Raw genomic sequence first — 22,940 nt, 5'->3', positions numbered from 1 at the left:
TGGGACTTGTGTGTGCATGTTGACACTGCTTAATTAAATTTCCAGTGAGCATACAGTGTGTCTGCCTGTGTGCAGGTGGAAATGTTAGGTATCAGTCAGGCATTAGCCTCAAAGGGCTTCGTCACACATCTCTGTTGAGGCTGAAGCCTTCAGTCTGTAGTCTCTAGCTTCACTTGACTTTGCCCTGCACTGCGTGGGCTTCAGTCCCTGTCAAAACCTGATGAAAGCCTGCTCCGTCTCTGTCACACACACACACACACACACACACACACACACATACACAGAAAGAGAGAGGGAAATGGGACTAAGCAGCAGGATGCAGCACCACTCCCTCTTCTCACTGCAATAGGCTATATGTGCTCTGTAAGATGGCTGACTAATGTTCTCACTTAAGCACGTTTTGCATGCAGTTAGTCGGCATTTTACCTTCTTAGATTTTACAGGACATATGTGCAAAGAAAAACATACGTCTTGAGCTGGCCCAATTAAACAGGAACACAGATATCTTTGCAACCTGCATTCTCCAAATATACCCAAAAACCAGGAATTCGTATTAAAAAATGATGCAGTTAAAATCCTGTTTTGATTATTTCATTTGATTTAGAAGGTTGCATGCTTCACATGGACAGTGCTGTATCTAATGTTTGACTCTTTTAGTGCCACAGGCAATCTTTCATTTTCATCTTGATAGCAGCTGATTACTTTGTTGATATAGGTGCTTAAATCATCATCATTTGCAATGCATTATAAACAACAGGATGACACAAGAATAACAACACAGCCTCCCTGGATATGACCTGTTTGTATTTCCAAATGAATGTGACTGCGTGTGTGTGTGTGTGTGTGTGTGTGTGTGTGTGTGTGTGTGTGTGTGTGTGTGTGTGTGTGTGTGTGTGTGTGTGTGTGTGTGTGTGTGTGTGTGTGCGCGCGCGCGCGCAAGGGGACAGTGTGCTGAGAATAGTGCATTGATAAATGATTCGGAGATTCACATATTATGTCTGTGTGTACTGTACAATGTATTAACACAAGGGAGGGCTAATTTATCTCACCACCTTTTTTCTTCTTTGCTTTCCTTCAGAACTTGGGTGTACAAACATCATAATGTCCTGAAACTCAACTCAAACACTGTCTGAAATCATGTGTCCTGGTCTTGATAAAATGTGTCTTTGTTACAAGACTCAAATGAAGTAAGATCTTGAAAGAAGCACAGTGATGAAATTACGTGAAAATAACTTGCTAAGATGGATATTTTCAAGTATGGTTGCCATCAGGAGCCTCACATTTGTAAAATTAGTTATCAATCATTTTATCATTGTCCGACTGTCAGAAAGGAAACCAGCCAGGAAGTGGATGAAAAGCCTAGAGGAGGCTAACTGTGCATTAATGCATTTATTCTTTTTGCTGAGAATCAATTATTCATAAGCCACTTTTCTCCTACATTTCTTCCACTTTTCCTCCAAAATAATAATGACATTTTGGTGAGGAAAAAGCTCTGTGAAGCATCCCTTTAATTTCGTACGTGACAACTTTCCATAAATTTCAAAGGGCTTCATAAATCACTGCTGCCAGCCTTGCTCACTGGCCAAGGTAAGGAGTCCACACGTCTGATTGGCTGATTCACTGAACCACAGAGGAGGTTTGGTCTCTGCCCACTGGTTCACAGACCATTCGGCTTAGTCTGAGCATAATGAATGTACAGGACAAAAGATAGCAGCGCTGTGGTGAGGCACATGTGGGAAAGATGCTTTTTGTCTTCTCTGTGTTGAATTTCTATTTTGAGCACTACACAGTCTTACTGAAGTGAAGTGCCAGATTTTAGGAGGGACAGAAGGATGTATGAGCACTGCGGATAGTTCGTGACCTACTGTGCAGTTAAAATATGGGCTATTAGAGTGGGGCAGTAGTAAGTAGTAGCAGGTTGAGCAATAGCGTCGTACAAATTGTGTATTCTAGCCAAGCTAGTACATAAAAGCAAGATTTATTAGCAGCGAGGACGTAATAACATAATTGTATGGTTCATTTTCAGAAAAATCCCAAAATACCAGACAGCAAAATTCCTCCAGATTTAATGGCTGACTGAATTAGTTAATGATCATCTTTAAAGCTGCACTGTTTCTAAAATTCAACAGCAAATCCAATTCCGATCAAACGACTGTGTTTATGTTAAAGGGATGACAAGTTGTGATGAGAGTATATCACCTAACTGCAGTTCCCCTCAGGGCCACAGCACATTTCATACCCAACACGTCTTTCAGCTCACTGTTTTGTTGATGGCCCACAACTTTACTGTTTGATTGGCCCTCACTGGTCTCATCAGTGTAAGTTTCAGCAGCAGCTGGCAGCTGTTTGCAGCCAAAAAGCTCTGATAAACCCACTGGACACAACAGCACCAAAAGGCAGAAAAAGTTAGCAACTAGCTTGTAAATACATTGGAGCATTTTGCAGAGACAGATATTCGCTCAGACGTTTGTGCAGAGCAACTTAAAACTTCTTGGACTGAAAACATGACTCCATCTGAATGCTAATGTTGCGTCGTGTCTGTTGGATTACTCAGTTTATAAAAAGATAATATGTCAGTGTTTTGTTATATCTTGTTTTGCTGCTTCCAAATGGCCAATTAATGTTCCTTTAAATGACACATGGATGTTTTTCATATTAAAACTATTCGGGATATTTTAATATCACAACTGAATCCGAATGATTCTGAGAAACGTGAAAAGCCTGTTAGTACGACTGATACTCAGAATCAATATCTCAGTTCAGCTCCATGCAGTTTTCAGCCAATTATCAATCAGGATGGCAGTGTTTCTGATGGATGTGCAGGCAACATGAGGCAGTGTTATGCAGTTTACTTTCTTCTCTTCAGTGGTCAAAAGCTTTCAGTACAGCTTTAATAAGTGCCAGCATTTTAAACAGAAATAATGACAGTATTTAGATTTGCCATTGTGAACACCTGGTAGAGGGAATGTTTTTCCAAAGAAAAAATGACACATGAATGATGAATGATGATGAATGACACATTAATTTCTGAGAGGACAGACTGCCACCTACTACATTACTTCATCGACAGCAAATCCAAGATAAGAGATGGGCAGTATTAGCCGCAAACTTGTTGACTTACGGTTTGAGTGATTTCCTTGAAATGGAGTACAAAAAAAAAAACATCTTAGCACAGTGATGCAGTGGGAACATGCAGACAACAAAAACAAGACTAATGGGCTTTAATGAACACATCCTTATTTACAACAAAGGCCCAGAGAACATCTCTGTGTTGCAGCTCGCTCTCACAAGCGACTCTCCTTCCTGCTTCAGATCCAAACAAATGCTTCCAATCACCTTAGCATCCAAAGGCAGCCTCAGATACGGCTGGGGAAACGCATGAGGCTTGCTGCATTATTCATGATCTGCTCCTGGATACTAACTGAGCAGCATTTCATTCACAAATCCAAAGTGAAGCGGCAGCAGAAATTATATGCTGGCGTAGGGGACAGGCGGCGTCACTTGGATGGGAGAAAATGTGGAGTGGGGGATGAAGGAGTGTGTGACGAGCATGAGAAACATCTCTTTATAGTCACTCCATGATGATGGAGGGCGGTGTTATGTGCGCGCATGTGTATGGGTGCGTGCGTTCACTTGTGCATGCCTCCATATTTGCAGCTGTGTGTGTGTTTTATGTGTGCTGCACTGGCTGCCAAAGAAATGCTTCACGTTGACTCTCAGCATGTCCTCAGGGCTTCAGGCTAATGTCCCCTACGGGATGTCGTCTTGAAACCCTACACCTCGAACACACACATTCACATAGAACATGTGCATAGCAACTACAACAAACATTAACAAACTGCCCTTTGATGAGCTCTAACTCATCGTGACACAAGTATCACATTTCCCTGCTCCCTTTTAGCCTTGTATGTCCTTCCTGTCCAAACAGAGAAATGTCTATGGCAGCTAGCAAGCAAGCTAACAACGACACTCCGCTCCATCAGCGTCTGCATCATGATGCTAACTCTGTCAGCCCTAAACCAGCCTCAGTAAGTATAACAGAGCGGTGGCGCAGCACTAAATTTTGTGCTGTGCATTATTCCCCCACTGCTCCAGCTGCCACTGCTACTGTAATAGCCTCTCTGCAGATACCTCTGAGCTCTCCACAGCTCTGCCACAACACACTCTGCTGATCTTAGATTTGCATTGCATCCTCGGTGACACAGACAGAGACGGGGAGGGGAGAGACAAAACGTGAGAAGGGGAAGGGGAGAGATGGTCGACAACGTATGTGATTTGGTCCAAGCAGGAAGAAATAAACCATGGAAGTTGCCAGCTCTAGCTAAACATGCAGCTGGTGCGCATGGTGCATTCAGCCACGCTTGTCAGGCTCAAGCGTGAAGCAGCAGGATGGGACACCGTGGGATCGTGATGTCTATGATGCTGCACAGAAGCCTGGCTGCTGCAACGATTGAGTCACGACCGCACAGTGACGTGCTCCCTCCATCACATACCCTTATATAGCAAGATGCGTGTGTAATGCTAACGTGGAGATGGCTTGAGCTGCAGCACAGGCGGTGCGGTGTGCAGCAGATCAAACAGCAGTGAATCATCATAACAGGCCAATAATAGAGAGGTGTGTTTATTGTCTGGATGGAGCAGTGTGGAAATACAGAGAAGAGCCACTGTACCGCTCTGCACATGCCTGTTTTGGGAATAATAGCAGCCCTCATTACTGCCGTTGTCCTATTCTGGGTTATCTATAGAAATCCTCTGCTGTGACAGTGTAGGAAGTACGAGGCCTCATTCAGCTGCCGACAAGGACGGTGTTGAAAATAAGATTCAGTTCAGAGGGGGTAACCGTGGACTCACTGCATGACTTGAAGGACTTTTACAAGGGAAAAGCAGATTCACACACCTGTGACACTGATAGCACGGCTGTAATTTCTGACGTCCGAGTAGGAAGAAGCATCATGTGTTGACATGTAACGTAAAGGAGTGCACAAAGCATGTCTGTGTTGAGAGGGGTAAAGCTTCTCGCATTGTAAATCAGAACACAGGCGTCCACGTGTAAGCATGGCTTTTGTTTTTGCTTTAAGCACAGCCTTATACACCTCCACTGCTCTAAAGGTAATTCCAATATTATAATCATCTTTTTAAAGTACACTCTCCTTATCAAAAGCGGCATAATGTATCAAATCCGTGGCTCACAAAAATCATGGGATTACACTATGGCCCTGAAAGATTAAAAAGTGTGACCCTAAAAGATTAGAAGTGACCCGACATGCTCACCATGATAAAACCTTTATGTGCCGTTATTTTCTGCAACACCACACAAAAACCAATTGGTGAAGTTCCCCATTACACACCGGCGTAATGAGAAGTGGGTCTGTCTGTGGCGAGGTTTTCCCGCTCTGCCTCATCAGATGTGTTCCCACTCTGACCTAGTGACGGGATCCGATCAGAAACATCCACAGCCGGAGCCCAGTTCCCAGGCTGCAAATGGACTAGATTGTCTAACTGTGTCATTCTCTCAGTCTGTGTGTTTATGGGTGTGTAACACCGCCTCAGCTCCACGATGAAAGGCCTGAGATCAAGCAGGAAGCCCCTGTGGTCACAAATCATTAACATTTGATGTGGGTTGACGATAAAAAAGGGAGGGTTATCATACATACATTTAGTCAGAGCATCTGCAACACACAGGCTAGTGATCAATTTACTGTGCAGCGAAAACGCCTCAGCCTTGAGATTCAAAAGCCTTGAACAACTGTCTCTTTTACGCCAACAGTCCACGATCTTTACGCCACTCTGGTGATGCACAATACTACTAAAATAAGAATCTTTTGCTCAAAAATGGGATCAAGATTATTTATCACATTATTCATGCAACTATAGTTAAAAATAAGTTTAAATGAACTTGAATACAACAAAAGTGCCTTGACTTTCATATTGCACTGAATAAAATTAGAAACAACACTCATAACAAATAATAGTGCCACATACTGTAGACAAAATGCAGCTATATTACAGTTCCAGACTGTGAAGCATAAAGATTCCGCTTTTTCTTTATTTGGGAAACTGGACGCAGACATTTAGCACATTCCAAACAAACGCCTGTGATTGGTCAAACAGTTTATAGATTTACTGCAACAGAGCAGACGCTCCACATGCGAAGCGTCACGACCAAGCGTAATTAATTGTGGAAGCCAAAATTGTGATTGTGATCATATGATTAATTTTGCCTCCACGTCTCATTCTGTCTGCACGTCGCTCTCTCTCTCTCTCCCCCTCCTCTAACAGCCACTGTCATGACCAAGATAGGATTTAAAGACATTTACAAAAATAGCAAGAGAGAGAGAGAGTTTGGCCTTTTCTTGAAGAATTCCAGTTAGTGAATTAGACAACGTGGGCTTTTGGCACCACACCCATTTTCCCATAGGCTATGCTGATATTCCATTTAAAACCAACCAAATGCCACAAGTGGAACGATCAATAATTGAAAGACAATGAGGAGTGATGAACCTTTCACAGCCGTTGCCGGTTTCATGCTCTCAGCTGCATGCGTCGGCACCTCGCCGCGTGTGCACGCTGACACACACTTGCTCAGCCTTTCACCACAATACCTTTGCCTGGCATTTCATAGATCTTAGCCGCGACTTTAACCTTTTGCGATGCTGTGAAAACTAAGATGCCATGATGAGGCCGCTGCTCTCTAATCCTGCTGTGACAATTTTCCCCGAGGCAAAGAAAACTACTGTTGCAGTGTTGTTTAGAATTAACTGCAGATGTTAGAGCAAAGGAAAAAAAAAAAAAGATTGACTGTACTGTACAAATGCACAATCTACTGTACATGCAAGCTGCCTTTCATTCTGCCTGATAACGCCTTATACACATGGGATACATCACCTGCTAATTACAATTATCTACAGGACACACACCCTCTGTGTGTAATGTTTACATGTTCACACTAAACACACTGCATTATAATATATTTTTCAGACACACTGTTTCCAACAATGTAAATTATGAGAAATAATCAGCCTTACTGAGAGTAATTGTCCAATCCTGGGATGTAGTTCAGTTCAAATCTCTGCCTGGCTGCTCCACGCAAACACATGGCCTCCTGTCTACAAACCGTTCACGAAGCAGTCCAGTCCAATCCAAACTACCTAGCACCGGGGCTGGCTCGCAGCCTACGACCAGGCCCTTGTTGTTTTTCCAGTCCTCTCTCCTCCAGCGCTAAAAATGCCCTTGTTTTATTTCTAGAGGGCTATGGATGGTCTTCACACGGCAGCGGTAAGCGTAGTCCAGCAGCGGTGCTCTCCGGACTGAGCGTGTGACACCAGCTCTGTCTGCTCTGCCTCTGCCGCTGCTGAAGAAACATGTTAAATAAGAAAGCCAAAAGCAATCAAGGTGAAAATGCAACGCTGCCCCCGTGGGGATTGTGCCACATCTACTTTGCGGATAATGGAGAGAAGTCAAATGAGAACAAATGAGTGGCGCCGTGCTGCAGATCTCTCCGCTTAGAGGGAATCTGGCCCACTAATGACAACAATACATCCTGGAATGGTCTCTATTGAAATAGGATAACCAAAAAGAAAGCAAGAGCAGAAGAAAAACAAGCTGAATGTGCGTGTCTCAACTGAGAGCAATCAGAGAAGAAGAGATGAGAGGAGGAAAAACGCCTCGAACGGTCCATTTACAGATGCAGCGTCACTCTCCTTCCAAGACTTGCTCAGCCAGCTGCTGTGTATGTGGGATGCCCCGCAGAGTAAAAGAAACACATCCAATGCCCCCTGTTACCTGGTACAATTAAAGCAGGTTAAAATCCTGCAGCAACCTGACAGTTTAGCTGCAATCCCTCATGTCCAAACACATCATAGCATCAGCATGGCCTGCTTTGTTTCTGACGTTCTGCTGTGAACACAATGCCCCGCCACACTGCCTGATATGGATAGATGGCACAGTTTATGACCCTGCTGCAAAGGCTTCTGGGTGCCTAAAAGCAAGCTGATGTTTCGGTTTAATTCCCCCATCATCATGTGATCGCTACGATTGGCTGGAGGTCAAGCAGTGACCCCGTCCAACCCGCCGGCCGCTCAGTCCTCTGCCTGGGAAAGGATTACATTCCTTGGTTGATTACTAGCAGACATCTATCACCAATCGCAAGCAGAGCAGGTCCCAGCTAATCTCATTCAGCCCGAGGTCTTATGAACCTTAAACTGAACAAAATACATGGTTTATGTATTTTCGTTTTATCTACAGGGTGGATTTTCAGGCATCAAATCAAATACAGAGGAGTGAGAGAGAAAGAGAGAGAGGGAGGGATAGAGAGGGAGACAGAAAGAGAGAGATTTCACTATCCCATAATATCTGTGCATCATAAAAGGGATCTAAGACTTTTTTTTTCCTGGTTCTGCACTATGATGACGTAGCTGGTTTTCAGTGACCTGGTTCGATAAGTCTGCTCGGTGCATGTGTGTGGGCGGGTGGGTGTATTGCAACTGGCTGTATCTGGGCATTGTTGAAGTCTTTCCTCCTGCCTCTCTCTCGTCACTCTTCTTCCTTCTCTTCTCACCACTTTTCACATCTGTCACCATGTTTCTCCAATCGCTTTTCCCTCCTTCATTCCTCCCTCCTCACCCCGGCCCTCCCATGAGATGGGCTCTGAGTTGGACTGATGATACGCTACTAGAGGGTCTTGTGTTTGTGATGGCGCTGGTGACAGCTGAGTGACGGGGGTGTGGAATCAGGGAGGGCAGGTGGGGAATGGGTTATTGACACAGCGTTTCCCAGGATGGAGGTTCAAGGGAGGGGAAATGGAAAAAGACCTTTTTATCACCACAGAGTCAGGGATGGGGCCAGACTGCAGAACCATAAGTAGCTTTGAGTGGTGTTTGCATCTGGCTGTCACTCTGAGAGACAAGAAGACAACTTCAGTCCATCAGTGATGACACAGCGAGCCTGAGAAGTACTAGTGAAGTTTGAATGCTACATGTACTGCTGCATTTTTGAATTTTCAGTTTTAAATACAGCTGGATTTCCAACAAATGCCATGTACTGCAACAGAACATTTTCCCTTCAGCCTCGCTGGCATCGTGCTGACCAGTCAAGCTATAATCAGTTTAAATCTACGCATTTCAGAAAGTGTGAGAAGTCAAACAATTCTTGTTCTGTGCTGGAATAAAATCTCCCTTGGTGCTTTCAAGTGGTGCTCCTACTTCACTCCTCTAGTACACCTTGTCCCGTGAAGATTTTGTTCTGTATTTCCCCTCCTGCACATCAGATCTACTTAAGAGCTCACCCTTGATGCTGACACTGTTCAGGTACATCTGCTTCTACTGCTTCAAGAAGCATCTCAATGATGTAAATGGAAAAGGGCTGTAAGAGAAAAGATGGACCAGTAACTTGGAGGAGAGCAGATACTTGAGGAATGGATTAGGAAGAGCTATACCCACCGCAGTAAAGTTATCCAACAGCTTTCCCACCAAATCTCTCTTCAATGGAAAAGGCACCAAGCCACCAGCCCATTAATGTCTAAAATAACATGCCAGCATGTTGATATTGAAATTCGACAGGAATCAGTGACCACTTGACGCTGAGCTACATACATCTTGAGGCGGGTCTGACAGCTGTCCGATTAGAAAAAAAAGGCGAGCGTAAATGGAACAAAGACACATTAGAGAAGGACTGAAAGGCCTGGACTGAAATGGGGATGTGGTTTGAAAAGCACTCTAGCCAGATGACTGACAGCCCACGAAGACGAGAAAATTTTGGTATCACTTATGTGAGTTGTGTGTTTGTGTTAGTTTATAGATTTCTACCTAGCATTTGAGATTAAGTCCACAAGCACTTGCTTTAGCAGTTTAGTTACAACTGGATAATTTAGTCCTCCTACAGTGCTTTTGGCAGTAACCAAACAGCATCAGGTGCGATACCTCCGCCGTCTGGACTGTCGTAGGGCCGGCCTGATTTGCACACAGCCTGAGAAAACCAAGATGGACTCTAATCAGATTTATGATCTGGCTAACAGTTGGCTTGAAAGAAAGTGGATTCAATCACATCTGGATTTTATCTGGAAACAAGACACTGGCTACGACAAGTTTAAACGGGCTCACCTTTATTGCTGCTCATGCATCACACAGTTAAGGTGGAGAATGTAAAATCACATCTTGACACATGTAAGAATCCACCTGCTCTTTATCCATGATAGCTAAAGTTGTCATACGTAGTTACAACATTCAAACCTGTGACTTCATGGTCTCAAGACAGCTTCTCAAACACCAGGACATGTGTATTAACACGCTGCCTAAATGTTCGCAAAAATGTAAATAACATAATGATTGTGTTACAGAAGTAATAAAACAAAAGAAAAAAAGATATGTTAGATTTTCTCTTTATAATAAAGAATGAATAAATGATAAGGCATACACATGCACACAGCCTGATGCAGCCCAGTTTCATTCACAGTAACAGATGGCAGCCACTCCCTCACACAGCGTCCCTTCTCTGTGGAAAGTTTTGTGTGAAGCAAGTGGACACAAAGTCGTGCAGCCCCACATTTATCAGTTCAGCTGACAGTGTCTGCAGCTCTGTGAGTGTATTCACTAATTGGCTCCAAGAAAACAGACTCTATCCTCCTGTCTAAGATCAGACCAACCGGTGCCTTCTGTGTTCATGTTTATAATCTGTATGGTTCATACATCTTCCGCACTGCACCGCCTGTTAGGTCTCCTTTTTAAGAAGAGGCACCGCTAGCGCTCTATGTAGGCCAAGCCCCAACAGAATATGCCATTAAGATTAGCTACAAGTCAGGACTGCTACGCTGCTGCTTGCTTCTCCCCTCCCTACAGTGAAAGGTTAGAGAAGCAGAGCATGTGCACATTTTTTTTATCATACTGCGAAGAACACCGAGTGAAGCACAAAAAAAAAATGCACACCATGCTTGGAATTTAATAAAGCAAACACCTCTGTGGAGCAGACAAACAGCCAGACAGTTCACTGGAGCAGCACAGGAGTTCTGTCTGTAATTATGCTTAGCGACTTCAGCTTGAGTTGAACAGAGTACAGTATAATACAGAGGACTGCTGCAGGGTGGGGTGGGGGTGTCCTCTGGAGGGCCTGTAAGTAATCAACACCACAACACTAATGGGTAATTAACATTTTTCAAGGACTTGAACATGTGAGAAGATACACATGACTGGCACTCATCCATGACCAGACCTTACTGCTACATCACCACATGAAAGACGTCATCATCGCCCCTTCTAAAGAAACCACATAACACCCTGTTTGCAACATATGGCAGACAAGAACCAGCTTTCCCTCTGAATAACAGACAGTTTCACTTCTAGGCCCAATTCACAGACGACATTTTGACATGTCACACTAGGAACAGCACAGGCAGTGCTCAAAATTAACTTTTTGACACACCTCCCAAGGGGTGAGATGACAGAACCCACGGGCCAGGCATATTTTTTTACCGGCCAAAATGTATGTATATTGGGTATGACTTTAATAAATGACTTTAGTAAGTGCTGTAAAACAACTTGAAAGTTATCACAGAGGTACTTGTGGACCCCTTGTACAAGAATATAGTTCAGTTTGCTGTAAACTATCTGATAAGATATTTTTTACAGAATTTTTAAAATCTGCCTATGTACAAATGAATGGGACAGCGTTATGATTTTCTTATGATCTAATTATTAAAAATGCTGTAATGACAAAGCATTAGAGCGATGACAGATGTAGGCCTATGTAGGTCAGCGTAATATGAGACAAAAATCATAACTCTCTAGTTTTAAACAACCTTCGTGGCCATTTGAGTGAAGATATCTGCATTTACGAGGCGCGCTTGAATGCACCATGAATGGTCCTCGCCCATGCGCTTTGCCATACAAAGCCATCTAGATTTCAGTTTATGAGGTGCATCTGAATAGACTATGTCCCTGTCCCTGTGTGTGTGTGTGTGTGTGTGTGTGTGTGTGTGTGTGTGTGTGTGTGTGTGTGTGTGTGTGTGTGTCAAACTCCATGTTGCCAGGAGTGGTAGAAACTCAGCATGACTATACAATGACTGAAAATGACTTTACATGACTATTTATTTTACAGACATTTATATGTGCATTTTTGTGGCAATAGCCATGCTAGATTTACTTGCCAAATGGAAAATCTACACACGGTGTTGATGCTTGGCAGGTGTTCATTTCAGACCCTGAGCACAGGTTGAAATAATAAAATGTATGATGGCTGACTTCCATTTAGCTGCTTCAGTTCATGGTCCTGGTATGGTGCATGCTGGCTCATTGGCATACTGTCATGGCTTGCTGGAAAACGTAAATAGAACTGAGCCGATGTTAATGTTGTTAGTGACGTTAATAACTACTCCCATCAGTCATGTCATGGTGTATTCAAACACACTGGAGCGCACTGTGCTACATCACTGGAGGTCATCAAAAATATGATGAGGTATGATTTTTAAGCTAGACTCCAAAACAGCACTCATGTATCACCCTGCTGTACAATCACACATGCAGGTATAATTAAGGTGTCATAAACTGAGTAAACACTAGCATGCAACTATTCACAGTCTCACACTATCATCCCCTGTACACAAACACATTACAAGGACTTTCCGGCTTAGCATGAAGGAATATCCCTCCTTTACCTGCCAGCTGCTGTGCTGTAGCATGTTGACTGCTCTGTGCTTGTCAGTCATTGTTCATTTTCACAAAGTGCTCTGTGTAGAGAACATATTGAGATTTGTTGAGCTATTCATACTGTAACCCTGCAAATTCTATTGTAACCAGACACTGGGCTGTATCTCTGCACTGAAAAAAATGTCTTAAGAACCATGGTCTCCCCATCTCTTTCTCTCTGACATACAAGTAATTGAACATACACACACACACACACACACACACACACACACACACACACACACACACACACACACACACACACACACGCGCACCCTCTGTCTCTCTCTCTCCACACATGAATTTCTTCTTGGTTCTGCTAAGTATGCATTTTTCATTCCAGTGAGCAAGCTGCATCTGAAATCAAAGGCAGTGACGCTGTGTGGCTGTCTGGCTATACAGAAAGTGAGGAGGTAATGAAAAAAGCTGAGGGGTGAGTCAGAGGATGCTTTAATAATCCTTGCTGCCCAGAATAACATCTCTGGGGCAGGACGGACTGAAGACCCTCTTGGGAAACCAGCAGTGGTCCGGGCTGGCATGGGCTCGTAGCGTCGGTCGCTCCATTTCCCCACACATACACTTACCCCTCTCTTTCTTTTTTCTCCCAACTCCTCTGAGTCTATTATTGTCAACAGATAAGACTGCAGCAGCACAGCACGACGCGGCAGACAGCCAAGCCCTCCCTGTTCCGAATATACGACAACACTAAGCAGGGCTGAGGGGTGTGTACATGGGGAACAAGCGAGCTGCAGAAAGTGTGATCCAGTCGGTGGGAAGAAGGAGTGTGAGGTCTATTCACGGGTGAACAATGCGTCTTTGGTTATTGTCCAATCATCGCTGACAAATGGTGATGGGGTCCAGGCTATATAGCTCTTCATGATGGGTTCAAGGTTGGGCCTCCATTGTCCCATACAACACTTTTCTATGACTGTCCCCACAGTGTTCTGTGGCGTGTGAACAAGTGGAGGGAGAAAAAGACCCGGTCATCTACTGTTACCAATGCCAATCTAATATTTCTTCCGAAAACCTCTGGACCCACTTGACATTCTCAAATTCCCCCTGATCCCATTCCTGCTCACAGCATTTATCTTTTTAGAGCAGGAAGCTGCAGTATACTCCTACCAAATTTGGACTGCATGGTCGGTTTTAAAAACACAGTAAAAGTTAGCAGTCTGATTTTAATGAATCTGTGCGTCGTCACAGTGTTATGTCAATTAAAAAGATTTTACCCTGTGTGCAGTGGCTTAAAACAGCACTTCTCAGACTCTACTTGTCATGCTTGGTTAGCATGCTAACATTCCACATGTAAGGATGCTAACTTTAGCACTAATCTCATATTAGCATGCTAATATTAGCACTGATCTGAAGGTACGGCTGGAGTGAACAATCATTAGACGTAGAGGTATTCTTCCATTAGCGTCTTCACCTGCTGTGGCATTACTTTAAAAGTCCAGGATCACTTCAGTCCTCGGGTTGCACCCTCAGGGGACATTTTTACTTTATTTCAAGGCAATTCATACAATAGTCCTCATGATATTTCACTCTAGACCAAAGTGTTGGACCAACAGACCTGCAGTACAGCCTAGAAATATACATAAGGAGCTACTTTCCCTCAGTTTACAACTCATACATTCAGAGCTGACACCCCTACTACACACCAGAGTATTACATTCAATGAGGCTAGAGTAGAGCACTGTTGAGTCAGAGAAAAAGTCACATTCAAAACTCTGTCGAGAAGCTTCCCACGCACTGCTTGGTCACTTTCAAGATGTAACTGCTGTACACTGCTAGAGTTTGGCTGGAGTGAACGTGTTAATTTCTGATGAAAGGACTCCAGAGATTAAAGTCCATTCATGCTCAAACCATTTCTTGGCACATTATAAAGCCAGAGTGGGCTGGAGAGTTAAAAGCTGGACAATACTAAAAAGCTATCAGGTTATGGCAAATACCCTAATGTGACAAAAATCTAACAGAAGTGGATCCAATTTTGCAATTGATATAGTAGTTTACTAATGCAACACAATGAACAGTGAAGCAAAATTACAACAGTGACAAGCTTAAGTATTTTATGAGAGCGTTCGCACGCGGTGGCAGAGGAAACACTGAATTTTAAGTACCGCAATTACACAATGAAGAGAAAACACAAGGAAAACATGAGGGAGCCCCCTGACTGCAGCAATTCCATTTAAACGTGCCTTCGCTTCACAGCAGTACACACGGCACATTGCCTCTGGCAATCCAGCACAGTTCACGATTATCACCACAGCAGCTATTTTTAGCACATCATTTATAAATTAATAATAATACAACAGATTATTGTAGTAAAAGCTCTGTGTGTGGTGGTGGGGGTAGCACTACACGCCTTTTCGAACCAGTTTCAAGACCATGAAGTCAGCCTTGTGCAAAAATGAGGTGATTCAGTGTCGAAATCTCAGTGTTTTTAAGCCACAGATGTGTGATCACATGTAGTATGCTTCATCCTTATCGCCTCTTTCTTTGCTACGAACTGGTCAGCTGCTTGGATGATGCTTGTCACTGTGGCCTACTGTCAATGGGAAAGACAGAGATTGGCAGAGAAAGGAGGCATAAACACTCTCCTATTACATCCATAGGGAAGGGAACCCAGAGCAGCCAAGTTACCCCGATGCATCTCTGCGGCTGGGCCCTGGGCATAATCAAATCAAGATGTATACTACTTACAGTATCACTCACTGATTAACAAAGTGTGACTGCAAGGCAACTGACAGCAACGCACAGCAGGCTTCATATCATAACACCAGCATTGAGAATCTCTATCCTGCTTTATCTTTATCAGGCATGCAAATTCAACACTGTACACAAAGTAGATTAGTGCTGAAAAATCACTCCTTAATGGTCTCATTTGGAAAGATTCAAATTTTGCTCTCTCTAATTGAGCAGCAAAGGACATAATTTAAGCTAACAGCTGCAAAAAGTACCAAACTTTTGTTTAGACAGTAAGCGAGAGACACGGGTATCCTCCTGAAGTGTGCCAAGTTAGGCATACAACATATTAGAAAGTGCAGGAAAGCAGAATAATGGGAGCCGTGTGCAATGGTTTCCACCAGAGCGACCACATCAGATGATCTCTCGATCCTGATCTGGTACTATAGCTAGTAAAGCATATTGAAGTATTTTCTTGTCAAAATGCTCCTTATTTCAGTGCATTTTTTCAAATTAATAAACTGCTGTTCCCCCCATCTTCTCTATTCCAGTTTGGTTGCCTTTCCCCTAAAGTCTCTCTTAAGCTGAATTCAAACAGATCGGCTGCTGGAAGGCTTGCCTGGAGGCAGACAGGAAGCAGTGCATAATGGGAAGACGGTGCCTCCCTTCTGAAACATTTTTCTTGTCTGAGAGATGTCACTACACACACACACACAGAAACACACACACACACACACATATTCACATCGAGATCAAAGAAACATTGTGCGGCTTGGCTAAGTACAAGGACCGAAGAGTTTGGAAAAGCCAACAAGGAAATAGATATGGAAGATACTTGTCCTCCAATTACTTTCTACAAGTTTTAGCACATAATGAGATGTCACAAAATAGATTTTAATGGCCATTTTAATGCTTACTTCATTAAAGCTACCCTGTCGCTTCACCCCCCAAAAAATACTGGTTTGGAAAATCCAACCACACTACTAATGCAGGATAGGTGCAGTTCAAGAACTGTCAGGAGGAGAGGAATTCATCAAAGCAATGACAGGGCACTTAAAAAAAAGGCTTTACAACATCCACTTGTGTGCAAAAATACTGCTCACTTTTTCCATTTCTTCCCCAACTGCAACATGACCTATTGAACTTTTTCCCAGATATTTAAAAATGTGAGCTTTGTGACAAAGCTTCGCCTCTCCTCTTCGTCTGATGAAAAAGCCACTCGCTGTGTCCCTGTATGCTCAGCAGAAAGACCTTTTCTCCTGCGCTCAATGGCATTGACAAGCCAACGTCTCAATCGATGAACCCACGGTCAGACCTTTGCAGAGAGCCCCAGACCAAAGGGCTGTGTGGGTTAATTGTAATTGCATAGGACAGCGTCTGTAACACATGCCCCAAGCCGGGGAGCTGAACAGGCCGGAGACGCCCTGGTCTGAGAAAACGTTTAATCTGCGGCAGCCATTCTCTTCAACCAGGAATGTGAGGAGATGGCAAACCTCATTCTTATTCCTGAATCATGTTTACCCACCTTTTGAGATGTATCACTACTCATCTATGCTGTGTACAGCTCAGATCTCTGGGTCCTTTGTTCCATCTTGATGTACCACTGCACCAAAATCCAAAAACTTTAGTTATAGTTGTACAAATGAGAGCAGAAGTGTGGTGAGGCAGACGAGGGAGGAGGAACGCTATGCAACTCAGTAAGCAAAGAGAGGACTGTCAATGGTTTTCGAGCAGGATCAAGAGAGACATATGAATAAATGGAAGGAAGCCCGGCTGGTGAAAAAAGAAAAACCTTCAAAGTCAGCTTCTTTCCTCTCCCTAGCCACCCCTGGAGATCAGATCAACTACTATCCCAAAATCTAATGAACTAGTAAACACTGAGAATTAAATGAATATTACATGGGGTTTCATTAATGCCAGCCAGCAGACTCCAAAAATAATGAAGGCAAGAAGCAGAGGCGGGAGGAGACAGTTACTGGAGCTGCTTCTTCTCTGTGTTTACTCAGCATCTGCCTGCCAGAGAAGGAGGCTTTTGATCACTCCTCGGCTGGGTTCTCCTCTCCGCAGCATGGCAGGAGAGGCCCAGGGAGGCCGCCGAGCACCGCCAGGGCCGGCTCATTTGCAACACAAATGAATTGAGCTAATTGTACACATGCGGGGAGACGGGGGAGCCGCACACATGGTGCAATGTTTGCAAAATATGGAAATAATTAATCTCATTGAGCTTGTGAAATACCATCAGTGTTGCAAAAGAGGATTTGAGCACGGGCTGGGGATGAGACGGATGATGATAGCAATGGGCTGGATAGACGCAGATGTTTAGATTAAGCTTTTTCATTATTGCTTTATCACACAGCTTCTTCAAGTGTATTTTTGGTAATTGAATAAATTGGAGCATGAAATAGATTTGGATTTGGGGCACAGCAACAGGATTACGTGTAAGGCAGTCTCTTACCCATTCATGAAACAATGCATGCAGATATTATGCTATCAGGTCAATTGTGCGTTGGGCATGTTGAGTGGAAATAGTAATGGGAGAATCACTATGTTACTAAAACAGGTTCCTAGAGCATAATCGCTGTATATATAGACTACTAAGTAATAGTGGATTTTAAATGGATTCTGTACACAGAAAATGCTTAATATAAACTGACTCTCAGTGTAGTTTTTAAAGGCCCAGTGTGTAAGATTTTGGGAGATTTATAGGCAGAATATCCCAGAAATTGAATATAACATACATAACTATGTTTTCATCAGAGTATAATCACTTGAAAATAGGAATTGTTGTGTTTTCGTTACCTTAGAATGAGCTCTTTATATCTAGAGTCAGCCCCATGTTTTACAGTAGTCTAGAACAGACAAACAAAACACTGGCTCCAGAGAGCACCTTTTGCACTTTTCGCGGGTAAGGAAGGGGTGAGGCGAGGGGTAAACAGTTGATTGCAATCTCACCGTTAGACGCCAATAAATCCTACACATCAGTCCAAGAGAGTTGTGTCATGTGGACTTAGCTGCACTGAATAACAGGGATTTAGCAAAGAAAGTCCACCTCTTGACCTTCCAAAGGTCTGACCTTATAAGCCTCCTTAATCAATAAATCAAATGTAAAACAAGAATGATGATGCTGTGAAGTACCATTAGCAGGAGAGAGCCTTAGCTTTCAATTAGCAACTCCACTGACCATCAAGGCCAGAGGAGGATTTGTGGAATAATAAATGTATATGTGCTGCCACTGCGATCCTACATTGACAGTAAGCTACTACAGCTACGGCAGTCAAATTTAACCCCTCCAAAGTGTTAAATGGTTACTGACATTGACAAATAGCATCACACATCAAGGCATATGGTTGAAAGAAAAGCACTATCCATGCGGTGTATGCAGTTTCTCTTCCCTCTCTTGGCTATTTAAAAACAAGATGACATCAGACATCTGTTCAGGGGCAGAAAAAAGAGGCTTTTTAAGAGGAAAAATGACCTCCTGGGGACTGGGCTTCAAACACATGAACATACGAGTGCCGCCACATGCACTCTCACAAAGAGACACAAGGACACACACGCACCGAGAGAAGGGCTGACTCTCACGTTTATACCACTCAGCAGCCTCCTCCTTAGTCCATCAGTGAGTGGAGGGAGGAGGAAGTTCAAGACCCGGGGCAGAACTGGAAGCAGCCTCTAATGCTGAAGTGAAACATAGTTTTACGGGGAGTACACTGTGCGTACTGTAACTCAGCCATTAATGACATGTTAAGGCCGAGGGTCACACACAAACAAATGCACGTGCACACACGCCTATTCAGCCTTTGAGGGAATCAGTCTCGCTGCATGAACATGAAAAGAGGCCAGATGTCAGTGCTCAGCACAGGCTGGCGTTTCTGTTGTTAGAGTACTCCATCTTCCCTCTGTTGCTCCGTGACTCTTTCTGTACCTTCTTCATCCTGTTTCATCGCTGAGAACCGGCTGGCCAGTTGAACCTATACATAATGTATATCTTAGTGGGCGACATCACATGTACCTCTGGCCATGGGACCACGCTGTAACAACCTGTAACCAAACCTCGGCAAATGCAATTTCACCTCCCTCTCTGGGTAACAGCATTAGCAGCAGTGGCAGCAGGCCTGGGGCTAGGGACATTAGCCTGATGCTTATCTGGCTACACAGCCCACTGCTAGCTACCGCTTCTCTCTCTCTGTCCCTCTCTCTGTTTCTTTCTTCCTCTCTCGCTCTCCGCCCGATGCTGAGATATGATTTGGTGAAAGCAGAGGGGAGTCGAGCATATCGATTCAGCCTCTACCGCTGTCTCTCTCGCACTATTCATCCCGTTTTTCTCTGCACTGCTATCATTCCAACTCTCTCCACTTCATCTCTCTCTCTCTCTCTCTCTCTCTCTCTCTCTCTCTCTCTCTCTCTATCCACTTCTTTTCTTTCTCTCTCCTGCGTGCAGTCATAATAACCCCTCTCTTAGACACCCAGGCAATAAACCAGGGCCTCCCTTCTTTCTGCGCACATCTCCCTTGGCGAGGACAAAACCAATAAAGGGCCAGCTTAATTACAGCTGCTGAGTGCCGCCAACACCCGGGTACAACACTATGGGGCTGAGGGTGGGCTGAGTGTGGGCGAGGTGTGATGGGATGTTGGGGGGCGGGGACTGAAGGTTGCTTTGGAACTACTGAGGATACAGTTTGAGTCTCAGTCTGACTCCCACACCTAAACCCTCAGTGCGCTACTTTATAGTACTCACAGTGATGAAAAAAAGAGGTGATGGTTGCCGAGAGGCTGGCTGGGAAAATGTTGGTAGGCTTTGCCTTCAGCAAGGCATGTAACTCCCAGTAGCTCCAGTGGAAGAGCTCAGTCAGCTTGATTTTGCATCCGCAAGGCGTTAATGTGTTACGGTGGGAGTGTAAAGTGGGGTGTTGCTGGAAAACAAAATATACAACTTATCCTGAAGGGTAAGAACAGGGGATAGGTTGATGTTATATATACTACAATGTGGCCAATGATATACCAAGGTGGACGCACCCCCAAATCAACACAAGTGTCCAGGACTGTGAAGAGCCAAGGGAGGGACTGCTGGGGATCCATGTCCTTGTCTCTTGTTTCTAGGTCTGCAGTCTGTCTACTCCTCCTCCCCTCCCCTCTTCCTCATACCCCTTTCCTCTTCTTTTCCTCCTCTCCTTTCCCCCAGTTCTGTCACATCGACATGAATGTGGGGCTCCAGGGGTTCAGAGTCCCACAAGCTGCAGCCTGCTATGTCTTCCTCGTCTACAGCTCTGTCACCATGGTGACTGATGCCTGGGTGTTCCTGCCTCCTCCTGGTACTTTCTGTTTCCTCTCTCTGGTTTCTCTCCTTACTTTGTCTCTCTCTCTCCTCTCACCTCACATCCACGAATGTCTGTTATCAATACAATGCAGGCTGACTGCAAGGGTGGAAACCGTGTGTCGTCTGTTATGTGCACGGCTGACTGGATTCAATAGTTAATGAGGCTACTCAAAGACTTTAGATTGAATAATCATGTTATTTTCATGTCATTCTCAAACTCCTTTTTTGGAGCAGTGCAAATAAAAAGATGTCATTGCATCATTATGTCTGACTGCTCTTTGAACATTATGCACTTTCATTGGTCTGATTATGTGTTTGTCCTCTTATGTTTGTTTTTCTTTTTTTTTTGTCTTGTGAAAGAGATCTTGATCTCAATTTGACTACTTTCATTAAATGAAGTTATCAATGTAAAATTGTAAATCCAATATGCCTCACTCTGTGTGCTTAATCCATCCAGAGTATGATTTGGTGCAAAACATGCAGGACTGGGATTTACACATCAACTAGACCTGAACCAAAACAGACGAGTATGGAAACAAATGTCCAGAGATGATCAGACGATGCCCACACCTGAGATGCCTCTAGTGAGTGCAGCATCAGATGTAGCTGAAGCTGAAGCCTTTAATATTCCTAGCAAACACTCCAATCAGCTGCCTTTCAACATCACAGCAGCTGGTTTGGAAAGCAAGTTATTTTGACTGCTAGAACTCCAAAAGCTACATGTCTGTTATGTAACACTGTTCTGCTGGCAAGCAATGAAAGGATGCCCACTGCACTTACAAACACACAGTGCTTAACTGGCCCAGTCGAGGACAGGTACAGATAAATTAGCTGCTGTAGATGCAGCGCTGAAAAGCAACTCATGCAACCTTTCCTGTGCTGTATATGCATTCACATTCTCTCTGCCTAACGGGAGGACGTAAAGGCGTCTTTGTGACAACTCATGCAAAACCACTAAGATGCTCAAGGGGTCACTAATTCAAGTTTCTAATTCAGCTTTAACTGCATCGGTCTTTCTCTGTATAAGGTATTTGGTGATTAATTCTCAGATAATGGAGATAATTCATGTTTTTAAGTACAGAAAATATACATATTTGTCTGCAATTGTATACATCAGTCTGAAATTTGTTAACGTGTCAGAGCAGACAACACCTATATAGACAGAAGGCAGTTAAATAAAATGGTGTCTCACAGATGAGAGTAGAATTTGGGATGAAAATTTACAATATAGCAAATCAAAAGTGACTTACTCCACCCTCCTGTTTCTTTACTACACCTTATATAATTTTGTGAGAAATGACATCCCTGGTTCCATTCCTTCCGCAGCCTTTTTAATCAGATTCTGCCATCGTCGGATTAACAGACAGCGAGGATACATCATCATTTCCATTGATCAAACATTACACCTCATCACTATGGCAACCACAGCGCTGGAGGGGACAAGTGAGAAGATGGGTATGGGTGTGGGAGGGGGAGAAAGCCGGGGGGTTTCCACTTCAGAGGAACCTTTAGTGTGGAACTGACGGCGGTGGAAACAAGTTGGTGTTCCTCCTATGTGTGACTGTACACTTTGTACGGCACACATAAGCTATAACATTCACAAGTGCCAGCTGCAGATATGCTGTCACTGCAGGAGGACAATATATGAGAGCATGAGACGAAGTAAACAGCTGTGAGAATGAGGATGACTCACTAAAATCACACCCAAGATTGTGCGGCCCGTTTGGAATCCTTAAACAGCAGCAATTTGGGTCTTATTTAATATGCTGGATTTGAAAGACAGTGCTGCTTGCGTCTGTGCATCTATCTATTGCATCTATGCAGAAAAGTATGTAGCTATTCATATCCCACTTACTCTATCACACACTTTGCAAAAGGCACATCTGGGGAAAGACTATATGATGTGTACCACAAACTCAGTAACTCCCCTCTGTGTCTGACAACAGACACACTTTGGTATCATTTCAGGGAAGCAAGCACAAAGAGCTGCCATAGTGTGTGTGGGGGGGTGGGGTGGGGGGGTGGGGTATGGTTGCAGTTTAAATGTAGTGACCACTCAATTCAAAACCATTCAGGCCTTCTAAGAACAGATCCCCACACCCCATTAGGACCTCTGCTGACGCACACATGCATAATACATGGAGGCTGGATCTAAAAGCATACAGCCCATTAGCAGCCCTGGCCTGGACAAGAAACAGAGAGAGGGAGAAAAACAGACTCACGCACAAAAAACCCTGATCGAATGGATGGCCAAGCTGGCTAGCCAC

The 22,940-nt window shown here is 43.9% G+C and overlaps 1 protein-coding gene across 32 annotated transcripts in view; it reads right to left on the bottom strand.

Moving 5' to 3' along the window:
* The window catches only part of rims2a (regulating synaptic membrane exocytosis 2a), a 135,570-nt gene that overhangs the window by 67,585 nt on the left and 45,045 nt on the right, over positions 1–22,940 (bottom strand). The window lies entirely within an intron of this gene.

Source organism: Chaetodon trifascialis, chromosome 7 (assembly GCF_039877785.1).
Source record: "Chaetodon trifascialis isolate fChaTrf1 chromosome 7, fChaTrf1.hap1, whole genome shotgun sequence".
Taxonomy (NCBI): Eukaryota; Metazoa; Chordata; class Actinopteri; order Chaetodontiformes; family Chaetodontidae; genus Chaetodon; species Chaetodon trifascialis.
This window is presented reverse-complemented; position numbering and strand designations above follow the sequence as displayed.